Below are 13104 nucleotides of genomic sequence, written 5' to 3'. Positions count from 1 at the left end.
TGGAAATATAGTCCACAACTAAATGCAAATGGACATAAAGGTTATGCTAGACTTAAAATGAAAAGAAAAAAAGCAGACTTTCACTGCTCAAAGACAACTTGATAATGGTGTGATTGCCTTTCTCCTGATACATTTTTCTCCTACCCAGTAAACTATCCTGTCTCCAAAATCTGTTTTTAGCTGTCTTTTGGATGTTACTGTATAATAAAAACAGGAAGAAAAATTGTTTTGGGGGATTTACTTTGTAAATTAGATCACTTGACAATTGAATTTTATCCTATTGCTGATTCATGATCAAATTCTAACCCATTTAACTTACCCACAGTTTTCTATCTATTTTTTATCTATTTTATATATATATGTGTATCTGTAAGCAATAAATCACATCAGGTCTCCTCTTGACACCTTCACATTGCTAGTTCAGTTGTGCTTGCTCTTTTATTGAGTAGAAGATTAATGGATCAACTATTTGTGCCCTTTTCTATCTTTCTTGGCAAAGAAACAATGATTGTACAGTAGTAGAAATACATTTTACTATTCTGTATTGAAGAGTAGCACAAGTCACAATCTGGTCTTTAATGAACAGAATATTCTGTCAAAATAAATCACCACTTGCAGAATAGCAAAAATAATTTTCTGTATTTGTAAATACAAGTATTGTTTAAATACATCCCATTTCCTTCCAAACACTCATTCACCAATGTCTGATAGAAACCATTGTAGTTCAGAATTAAATTATTCATTTGGTTTGACTTTACATAAGAAGGACACATTACTTGAGTACATTCACCACAGCATAAAATGAAACATTTATATTTCTCTTGCAAGTTTAATGTGCAGTGTAAGTTAAGCTATCACCTAAATTTTCTCTAGTATTCTACAATATGACTTAAGGACCCTGAACATTCAGTAATATTAGCACAGGTTAGGCAAGGAATTAACCCCCTAACATGGGTTAATTGGTACTAAACACACTGAAATTGTATTTTATCACCCATTTTCTGGAGTCCAGTCTTTTGCAGAATTTTCAGCAGGCAATGGACAATAGTATACCAGAGAATACAGAGACCTTGTGTCCAGTGGGATAGCAGTCAAGTCAGGACTCCTGTATAACCTATAGACTCTAATTTAGTGTTCTGCATTTTTTCTTCAAGGGAAACTCTTGGTACCCATGAGTCTAAATGAAGCCAAAAATGAGACCTCACCTAGAGTACTGCATCTAGCTCTGAGGTCCTCAGCACAGGAACCCTCTTGGACTGAGTGCAGGGGAGGGCCACCAAAATGATAAGAGTGGTGAAGCACCTCTCCTAGAAGAAAAGGCTGAGAGAGTTGGGATTGTTCAGCCTGGAGAAGAGAAGGCTTTGGGGTGACCTAATTGCAGCCTTCTAGTACCTGAAGGGAGCCTACAAGAAAGATGGAGAGAGACTATTTGCAAAAGCATATAAAGATAGGACAAGGGGGAATAGTTTTAAATGGAAAGAGAGCAGGTTTAGATTGGATATAAGGAAGAAGGTCTTTACAGTGTGGATGGTGAGGGCCAGAGAAATTGTGGAAGCCCCATTACTGGAAATGTTCAAAGCCAGGCTGGATAAGCCGTTGACCAACCTGGTGTAGTGAAAAGCAAAAAAACTAGCCAAAAAAACCCCTGCATGGAGGTAAAACAGTCTTAGTAGAATTTCTGTCACTAGTATAGACAGGTATTTGTTCCAAATGCTATGAATCTCTTTGCTCTTCACATGAGAGGGTAAATTAGACACTTTACCATTTCCTTGTTTGTTAAGCAAATGTTAGAAAACCTTCGTGTAAATGAAAATCTGACCTCAACAGCAAAGGAAAATATGAAAACAATTCTTTTTCTGGAATTTTTGGGCTGCTTCCCTTTAGCCATTGCTCACCATTTAATCTGATTTAGAGCTACAAAATAAGTAAGATTTTAAAAAATAATCTCAGGGATATCATTAAGGATAAACAAAGGGAAGCAGTTTATCAATTTCTCCTTAAGGCAGTAGAGAGTTTACGAACTTTTGTATTTATCCTTGCATTATTGACTGGTAAGGGCAAAACTGAGTTGGATATGTTTCAATATTTTAGGCTAAGCAAAAATTCATTTGGCCAAGATTTCTCTGTATCACATGTAAAACTCAGGAAAAAATGTCTTTCTCTCACTTCATCAATGAACAATTTCAAATGAAAAACAATATTTATGTGGGAAACTTATTAGAACTTTATAAGAGGATGGGAAAGAGGTGTCAAGGTGCATTTAATACTTAATCATGGAAGAGCACTGCAACTGCAGGTGTGGAAAATTCTCAATATTTCTTTCAGTATAGGTTGTGTCAGTCTTTGTAAATTACTTTAAAAAGAATCTTGGATTACAAAACAAAATACACACCAGCAGATTCATAAATATTAAGTGCATATTGTCAGTCAAGTTTTTAAGATATTTTTCTGAAGGAAATATACATAGTTAGACATTATTAACATTTTGGCTAGGATTTTTCCATGATTAATAAAAAAAAGTCTTTGTTATTTTTATAATAACTTCAACTAGACCAAAAATACTTTTCAAATTACCCTATATTTGAAATCGAACATTTCATCCATGTCAAATATTAGAGTAACATTTCAGTAAATCAATTATATTGACAGTCAAACTCTCTGGTAGGATGTACAACCCATATGGTACTGAATGTTTCAAGTCAAAAGCTGGAACTCTGCTGTTTTGAATAAGTAATACTTTCCCTTTATTTGCTAGCCATATAACAGTCTTGAAGATTTATATTTTTTATTTCCAATATTGCAGAATGTTTTCCATGCAATTCACCAGCAATAGCAAAATTAGGCATTGGTCTCAAGGGTTCAATGACAAACTAACACTTTTACCTGTTTTAGCAAATGGAAAATTTGGACCACAGGTTTTGACTTGTGTGGGGTGTTGAACTTAGCCAGTTGTCAGCTACCCACCAATTTGTTCTCTCAACCCCTCTCCTCTGCAAGACAGGGGAGAAAATGTAGTGGAAAGGCTTGTGAGTTGAGATATGGACCAGGAGGTTGCTTACAAATTACTGCCAAAGGCAAAACACGCTTTACTTGGACAAAATTAATTTAATTTGTTGCCAATTAATAATAAAGCAGGATAGCAAGTAGTAAGAAAAAGACTAAAAACACCTGTCCCACACTCCTGCTTCTTCCCAGGCTCAGTTTCACTCCTGATAGACTACATCATCAGAATGGAGCAATTGAATATCTGGAAGGTGGTGGGACTTCTACAATTTAGTATACCTAGGATAGGAATGGTGATTTAAAATTAAGAGGGAAATACTGATTGAAACAGAACAGTAGGTCAAAATTATATTAAGTTTTAGGTAAGAAAGCAGTGGGAAACCAATAATCCTGTTTAATAATGTATGTCAGATCCTTTATTGTGGGTGTAGTCATAAGGATGTAAGTGCAGCAAGAACTGTGTCTGGAAATCTCATCTTCCACTTGGGCTTTCCTCCTAGCAGTAGCTCTCATGCTTAAATTTTATTTTCTGAATGCAAAATTTCTCCTTTAGAGTGAAATTGATCACCTAGAAAGCTAGACGAAATTCACTGAAGACTCATTGAACCTGTGCACTGCATGTTTGCGTTGCCAGCTACTAGTTTCTTTCATAATAAAGTTAGAGCTGAGCTGAGGGCACGATGTTTTGTTCATGCCAACCAGCGCCATAACCTTGTTGCATAGATGCTAACTTGGTCCCTTCAAATGTTATGTCTCAGTGGCATTTTGGAAGTTGGCCAATTTACCATGTGGTATTTATTTGTATCAGATGGCAGCAGAGTCTGCAGTAAGGTTGAATACATCCTTAAATGGTCCTGCACCTTTGCTTAGGTTTCTTATCCAAGATTTCCTAGCTGGTGTCTTCCAAAATTAGTACTCTTAGTGTAATAAAATCTGAATTCAGACAAATACTGCAAGTCTGATTGTACGTTCATGTAGCTATTACTTGAGCCATAGCTACAATCTCAAACACAACAGTGTTTCTTTCTTTCCACATGTGTCTTGCCTTTCTCAGTCTCACAGCTCTAACTGAGCTGGCTTGAGCAAAGAAGCTGGACTAGATGAACCCAAGAGGTCCTTGCCAACCTCAGCCATTCTGTGGGTCTGTGTTTCTACCTGTGAATCAGACATGCTTAGGCTCCTGTAATAAACTAGTACTTCTGATAATGTCTCCCTTCCTAGGAAGATCATACAGTGTATAAGATCCATTTTAATGATAGACAGTCTTATCTGAAATTCTAGAACAAGAAAAATCCAGAAGACTAACTCAACATTAACAGAGGCCTATTCTACAGATTTCCAATGAGTCAACATTTCTGTGCTTCATGAATATGGATTTTCACTGTATGTCCTAATTAACCAATATTTGTTCAGGTTTGTAGGGGTTTAGTGTAATAATTAAATGGTTAATTAATATTTCAGGCTACATGAATGCAAACTTCTCAGAAATTGAAAAATGTCTTCAAATATAAACACATCAACAACTTGTTTCAAGAGTACTGTAGATTTATCTACAGTAAAAAGGCTTCTTTCCCAGGCAGGCTTGACAGATTCTGAGAGACATGTGCAGAACCTGGACAGATTGTTGTAATATTTGAAAGCAATCAAGCTTTTTGCAGTTGTGATAGGCGATGATTCCTTTGACAGTAAGGCACTGTGTGATTAACTGGAAATGGATGTTTGGTTTAATGACAGGATTTGGTTGTGCTAAATGATAAAACAGGGCAAATGGTAAACCAGAAGTTTCAAGTGTAAAGTTCTTCTTAATATTTTAGACAATTTTAGACAACTTTAGACAACTTTGACATTTGTAAGTAAAATTACAGCATTAGTGATTGTTAGCACCAAATTATTGACAGTAAGTACCTGTCAAAGCAGTTAAGAATACCTAATAGTTTCTTAGTGTTAATGAGTTCTAGATTAGCTCTTTTGTTAGTTTCTGCTTCCCTAATACTGTATAAAGGAATCTTAAAAGGTATTAATGCCATCTTTACACAAGTGCTTTTTGTAGTTAAATACATCTTAGTTCACAATCTCCATGAGTCTTGTACAGCTGCAGTGAAAGACAGCAACATATATAGCAAAAATAAACTAAAAAAATGAGTGAGTTTTTGCAATGTATTCAGCCTCAAGTTTGCTCTGCCCCAAATAATCTCAATAAGTTTTTTTATAATTGATTTTAAGTAGATGTAGGCTTAAGCCAAATCACAGTAATTTGGGATAATTCTTAGCTTTCCTGTCAAATGACACTAGAGTTGAAAATAGGAATTCCTGATGCAAAAGCACTCCAAAATTTAAAGCCAAAACTAGCTCAATATTAAAAAAAATTCTTTACACTAAAATACAGCTAAGCAAATGCCATTGAACATTCTCAGTTTGCCTCCAAATGATAAAGAAACTTCGAACAGCTCCACTTTGGCATATTAGTTTGCTCTTTTGTTTTTCCTGTCATGCTAGCAGGGCTGTAACTTACTGTTGTAGCAGTAAAGCTGATAATTAAACAAGCCATGGAGATATCTGCTTTTTCTGGGGGAGATATGCAGGAAGAAACAATATGTCTTTTGACATACCGCTGACCTAGCTGAAAAAATCATTTGATAAACTGTCAGAGAAATTGTTTCAAGCCTGTAAAAAAAAAGGATGTAATTTTTTTTTGAGATGACAGTAGTATTTGACATTCGAAATAAGTATTATTCGAGTTCATGATAGATGAGATCCATCTAGGTCACAAAAAGTCCTCTGGAGGCAGCTAGAAAAATTTTGAAAGCTATGGCCTCATCAGTATGCCACAGCACCATAGCTTAGGATGCGTGCTAGTTTAAAAATCAACATAAACTCATGACGTACTACTGAAGGTGAAAAGGGGGTGAAACAATAAGCCTACTTAATATCTAGCTTCCATTGGACTGAACTTTACAATGTATCAGTCAGCATCCTTAAAAGAATGAATAATTTTGAACAGCACCTTAAATGGAAGATCCTAATCATCTCCAATTTCAGTTCCATATAAGCAGTAGTTATCTCCCCTGAATATTCTGTATATCTAGCAGGCACTAGATGGCTGGACTTTACAGTTTTAGGGGCAATATTACTGGTCCTATAGTATCTTTGTTTTTATCTCCTTGTTTATATACATATTCTTATATCCATAAACCATAAATTTGATTCAGGTTGATTGATACTCTCGGAAAATCAGAATTAGTTTTATACTCTTTATGCTTCTTTAGGATTCAGAACTTTTAATTTTGCAAGCTGTGCAGTGGCCTTTTTAAAATGGTGAACTCTCTAGACTAAATAGAAAGTGAAATGGTAATATTTCACAAGAACTGAGAAAAAATATTTAAGTTTATATTGAACTAGTAAAGTTTTAATTTGCTTTTTCTACTTCTATTAATACTCCACCTATTATTAACTGCTGAATATATTCATAAATAGAATATGGATAAAACTACCTCACAAGTTAGGATTTAGTCAGTTGGTCCTTACTACTTTTAAAAGAAATATCATAACTGAATATGTATGTGTGGTTATAAAAGTAAACCACTTCCTATTATAGGATTTTAAAAATAAGACCTAAAATATGTCCTCTCATCTGAGCAACCTAAACCTTCTTATAAACTCTGGGGAATTCTTTATAAAGAATGAAGAGTACTTTAAATTATCTTTTGACCTCCTAGAAATCCTCTGAGAAAATGAAGGGAAAAATCTGACATTATTTTCTCAGAGGAAAGTAAACTTTTCTCCATTTTCTTTCTTCTCCTTTTCTACTAACTGAAAGAAAAACTTCATTTAGTTTTTGGACAGGCGAAAATATAAAGGCAATGCCAAATTTATTGCAAATAATTTATAACTTAATTTTAAATTTAATACTTGTCATCCTCCGAATACTAAAAAGGTTTTAGTTTCTTAAATACTTGTTTTCCACATTTTTCCTCATAACTCCATGACAAAACAGCACCAAAACCTAATTTTAGCTGAGTAATTATTAATTTTAGTAGAAATCTTTTGGTTATATCTACCATTTACTTCAATAAAAGTTGAATCGCATGAAAGTTAAACATTCAAATTCTACTCATTCATATAACCCACCCTCTTTACAAAGACTGAAAATACAACAAACCCTTTGATAAAACTTATCTCAAATTATGGAAATTTAATGTTCAAATTTCATAGAGCAAATTATAAAAAGAAAGCTGATGTTGTGAATTGTCTGGCCCACACCCTAATTAGGGATTGCACTCCTTTCTTCTAGCACAAAAATCACATCAGCAGCAGTGAGGATGTCCAAATCCTGGCCCTGCAAAGAGCTGAAAAATCTACCTGTCCAATAATAGTATTTGATATTCTAATTTATATTACTGTAAGATGATTGTTCCACTTCTGTGTACTGTTAATTATTTTAGTCAGTTTATTAAATAACAACTTTTGTAGCTATATCTGCTCACCTTGAAATTAGAATAGTAGCTTCTTTTGTCTTTAGGTTTAGATACCATTACAATTTCTAGGAGAAGGAAAGAAAATATGTCTCTGAAATATCTTATTCTATCACTTTTTGTAACATGAAATGCCAAAATTGAGTATGCATCAATTTTATTTGGACAGTATTTCTTTCAGTAACAGTATTTTTGCCCATATTTTAATTTAAATATTTAATTAATTATTAAATTAATCAATAGTTTTAAAGTTAGTGAGTAAAATAGAGAAAAATTGATTGTTTTCAATAACTTAAGGGTACAGAAAACACTTGAGTATTCCAAACCAACTTGCTACAGAATTGCTAAGTCTCAGTGTGGTTATTGCACTTTATTTCCTTAATATTAATTTTGGCCTGTCAGTGTATGTTAGAGATTTTTCTGTATTTTCTATGTTTTTCAGTGTATGTACAAGAGAAGTTATAAGGAGCAGAAACAAAAGCATCAATAAAATGCCAGCCAAAAGGAGGGGAAAGACAAATAAATATATGGGGGGTTTAAATAATTTAGCTACAGAATTAGGGATTGCATCTTAAATTTGTATTAAAATATTTTAGAAAGCTGCACTTACTTATGTAGATTGAAAAGCCCTTAGAGGCTTTCTTTGAGGCTCCTCTAAGAGCCCTTAGAGGATTTCTTTGGAAAAGAATTGTAACTTGGGATTAAAGACAAGCCTAGGACCCTGACAGTCCTGAGACTCTCTCATCTGCTCTAAGTTTAGCTTTGCATTTTTTCATATTTAGGTAAATTGGAAATACAGTGACTGTGTCTGGAGGCCTTTGTTGAGTAAATTAAGCTGATAACCTCTACTGTTCTGTATTGTTATTCTTTGCAAAGCCAGAAAAATCTTTCCATCTGGGACTGAAATTTTGTATATTAAAATTATTGTCCTTTGATTGAAAGGGACTGTGTGTCCCTTCCCATTTATACATACATATTCAAATGTTGCTATGATGTAAATAAATGATTAGTAGGGTATAAAAAAATGAACAATACTATCTGGTACACATGACAGCTGAGGTAGAGGCTAAAGTCAACTGTTTTGGTTGATGTTGTCCCTCTGTTATTTGTTAAAATAAAAGTCTTTTCTGGATTTGGAGTAGAAACAAATAGACCTTTGAATTTATCAAAACAATCAGTGTCACACTTTAAAATGCAAGGATCAGTCTTTTTTAATAACAGTAGTAATTTGTTTTAGAAGTTTTATGTGGCAGCACTATTTACTTCCAAAATTATTAATACAACTGACAGTTCTAATTTTGAAGTTCTAAATGTCAAAGCACTGAGACCTAGGATGCTTGATAAAAATAAGCTTGTATAGTTTCTGACAACTGTATTTCATATTATTGCTTTAGCCAATATATTGGTAATCTATCATAATGACAGTCAAAATTCTATTGAAAATTTGATAAAGGTATATTGTTGATGTAGCTGAAGGATTGTTCTGATAAAATCTCCTTTTACCCCACCTCAAACGCTAGTTCAATAAATAGCTCTTTATAAATAATCAGTTTAGATTTATAAGACCTACATCTGAAAAAAAATTGATTCTATTTTAATCATGAGAACTTCGGAACATTTGAAAGGAAGAACTGTTTAAGCCATAATCATGTAAATTTTGTCCATACAAGTCACTTTGGGTGCCCCCTTTATTTCTAAGCTTAAGTCAGTTCAGTTGAGCATTTGAAAAAAGTTTAGGGATTACTTTGTATAGAAAGTAAGGAATCATGGCTAGGCTTCGCGAACGAAGATTTGGGAAGGGCTCTACCCACGTTCATTACAAGCGTGTTGGTGGCTAAAAAGGCCAATACGAGATAGGTATGCCCGGTTGCAAAAGGCACAGCAGAAAGACTCCTTAGATGGTATATTCTGCAAGGTTCAATTCTTTCTGCATTGTCTTTTCTCCTCAAGAGTGATCCTGCGTGCTTTCTCAAAAGCATCAACAGCGTTATAGATGGTCTGCCTCCAGGCCTCCCGATTGGAGGTCAGAGTAGACCAGTTATGGTGGTCAATATGGCCAAGGCTGAGATGTTGCTTCAGGGAGTCCTCGTATTTTTTCTTCGGGGCTCCTCTCTTGCAGCAGCCGGTGGCAAGTTCACCATAAAACAGGATCTCAGGGAGGCGGTGATCCTTCATCCTGGAGACGTGCCCTGCGCAATGCAGCTGTGTTCTCAGCAACATGGCCTCAATACTTGTGACTGCTGCTTGTTCAAGAACAGATGTATTGGTCACATAATCTGGCCAGTGGATGTTTAGGATTGTATGGAGGCAGCGTTGATGGAAGCGTTCTAGGAGACACAGGTGGTGACGGTAGATGACCCATGATTCAGATCCGTATAAAAGAGTAGACAGCACAATGGCTTTGTAAACACTGATCTTTGTGCTTTTCTTCAGGTGTTTATTTTGCCAAACTCTTTTATGAAGCTTTCTGAAAGCACTATATGCCTTTGCTAATCTGTTGTCTATCTCCCCGCCAATCTTACCATCCAAGGAGATGAGGCTGCCTAGGTAATTAAACTGCTGGACTGATTTGAGCTCTGATTGGCCGATGGTGATGTGGGGATGATGGGAGACTTCCTGAGGTGCAGGTTGATGGAGAACTTCTGTCTTCTTTAAACTGACTTCCAACCCAAAGAGCTCAGCAGGTTCTGCAAAACAGGATGTTAAACGCTGCAGGGCTACTTCTGTGTGGGCAACAACAGCGGCGTCATCAGCATAAAACAGCTCCCAGACAAGATGGTTTAAGGTCTTGGTGTGGGCCTTCAGTTGCCTTAGGCTGAAAAGGCTTCCATATGTATGATATCGAATGTAGATACCGTCCTGATCATCGAGGTCTGCTGTGGCCCTTTGGAGCATCATGCTGAAAAAGATTGTGAATAGGGTAGGGGCGAGAACGCAGCCTTGTTTCATGCCATTCTTTATTAGAAAGGGCTCAGAAAATGCATTGCCATATCTGATTTGGCTCTGCTGATCCTCGTGGAGTGAGATGATCATTTAAAGGAACTTGGGGGGACATCCTAAACGTTCCAAAATCTGCCATAGACCTTTTCTGCTCACAATATCGAAAGCCTTGGTGAGGTCGACAAAGGTTACATAGAGACCTTTGTTCTGTTCCCTACACTTCTCTTGCAGTTGTCTGAGAACAAACACCATGTCTGTGGTGCTCCTGTTGGCTCTGAAACCACATTGGCTTTCAGGTAGAATTTCTTCTACTATAGCGGGTATTAGTGTGTTGAAGAGTATTCTTGCCAGGATTTTGCCAGCAATGGAGAGCAGAGCAATACCACGGTAATTTGAGCAATCTGATTTAATTCCTTTCTTCTTATACAAGGTGATGATGACTGCATCACGAAGGTCTGATGGTAGTTCACCTAGTTCCCAACAGTGCACCACAAGCTCGTGAAATTTGGTATGGAGTCCAAGGCCCCCATGCTTCCAGACTTCAGGTGGAATTCCATCAACCCCAGCTGCCTTGCCGATTTTCACCTGCTGTATGGCCTTGAGAGTTTCTCCTAAAGTGGGGGCAGTGTCCAATTCATACTTCACCGGTTGTTGTGTGATGGACTGAATTGATGAGTCTTGGACTACACAGTTGGTACTGAAAAGAGGCTGAAAGTGTTCAGACCATTGATTCAGAATGGAGGTTTTAACTGTCAGAAGTGTTTGACCATCAGTGCTGAGTAGAGGGCTTTGGACCTGGTATGTAGGCCCATATGCTGTTTTCAGGGCTTCATAGAATCCTTTGTGATCACCTGAATCTGCGCATAGTTGAGGTTTTACAGCTAGATCGATTCACCACTTGTTCTGGATGTCACGGAGTTTCTGTTGGAGCTTGCTGCACGCAAGATGAAAGGTTATTTTTCTTGCATGACAGGATGGCAGTGCAAGGTGTGCTTGGTGGGCGGTTCTCTTCTTCCTCAAGAAGTCCCGGATTTCTTGACTGTTTTCATCAAACCAGTCGTTGTTCTTCTTGAGGGAGAACCCTAAGGATTCTTCGGAGGATTGCAGGATGCTGTTTCTAATACGGTGCCAATTTGATTCAGGGGAGGAATCTGCAGAATCTGTGGAATGGTTTTCGAGCCTAGTTTGAAGGTTTGCCTGGAATCTCTCTCTTACTGTGGCTGATTGGAGATTGTTAACTTGGAGTCTTCTCCTTGGGATACTGCCCCTTTTAGGTTTGAATGTGAGACTGAAGTTGAGTTTACAGCGCACAAGCCGATGGTCTGTTTGGCATTCTGTGCTGGGCATCACGCGGGTATGGAGGACATCGTGGACATCTCTCTGTCGCACCAAGACATAATCAGTGAGGTGCCAATGCTTAGACCTGGGGTGCATCCAGGTTGTCTTCAGACTATTTTTCTGCTGAAAGATAGTATTAGTGATGGTGAGCTGTTGCTCCGCACAGAATTCTAGCAGAAGTCGACCATTATCGTTGCAGTTTCCAACACCATGCTTGCCTAATATGCCTTTCCATGCTTCAAAATTCTTACTTACTCTGGCATTGAAATCACCAAGGATAATGATCTTATCATCTGCAGTCACCTTTTGGGTAAGGCAGCGCAGGTCAGTATAAAATTTATCTTTTTCAGCAGGGTCAGCTTGGAGAGTTGGGGCATATATACTAAAGAGGACAACGTGTTGGTTGTTGTGGAGTGGAAGGCGCAGGGAGATAATGCGGTCAGAGTGACTTGTTGGCAGAGTTTCGAGTTTGGGAAGAATAGAGTTTTTGATCATGAAGCCGACACCTGAGAGATGTTTTTCGGTTCTGGGCTTTCCTGACCAAAAGAGTGTGTAACCGGCACCATGTTCTCTGAGGTTGCCTTCCTCGTGAAGGCAAACTTCACTGAGAGCAGCAATGTCGATGTTGAGACGAGCCAGTTCATGGGCAATTAGGGCAGAAAGTCGATCAGGACGTCCGCTATCTGCAGAATCGAGCATGGTTCTGGTGCTATAACATGCTAGAGTTAATTTAGGTACACCTTTGGAGGCAGGTGCATGCCTTTGTCTTTTGATCTTTGTGCGACCGCATTGGAAGAAGATGCCTGTTTGTCTGCGGTTAACCAACCGGGTGAAGGTGGAGATGAGTTTTGTTTAGGCCATCTTTTCTAGGTCCCTCTCCGAGTGGAGCAAGCAGTGCTGTCCTTGAAAAGGCTACTTGGTCGTTCAGGGTGCTGCCCCAAGAGACTGTCATCTCTGGTCAGTCTCAAATGATCAATATCCTGAACTGCCTGCATGCAGGGTTGGGTCTGCGGCTTCCAGTGCACCTTTCACCTGCCATTTCGACCCTCATCCATCGCTACAGGACTTTTTGCATGTGGGTAAAGCCTTCAAGCCTGCACAATGGGTTTTTAGGTGAGATGCAGTACGCGTGGAACTGAACCCACCCTTTAATCCTGAGGTTCATCTGCCAGGGCTGAGCAAGCTTGGACAGTGGCAGCAAGGTCCTCAGGACGCAGGTTTGATTAGAGTGACCTTCTCTTAGATGGATGCCTTACAGGGCTAAGTGAGCTCCATCTGCCCGGGTTTGGGATTAGAGTTGTCCTTCTCCTAGGATGACTACCAGAAGGCTAACGACCTCATCCTGCCCAAG

The sequence above is a fragment of the Neopelma chrysocephalum genome, unplaced genomic scaffold (genome assembly GCF_003984885.1).
Source record: "Neopelma chrysocephalum unplaced genomic scaffold, ASM398488v2 Primary Assembly neopelma1_96942, whole genome shotgun sequence".
NCBI classification, from domain to species: Eukaryota; Metazoa; Chordata; class Aves; order Passeriformes; family Pipridae; genus Neopelma; species Neopelma chrysocephalum.
Note: the sequence above shows the minus strand (reverse complement) of the source record.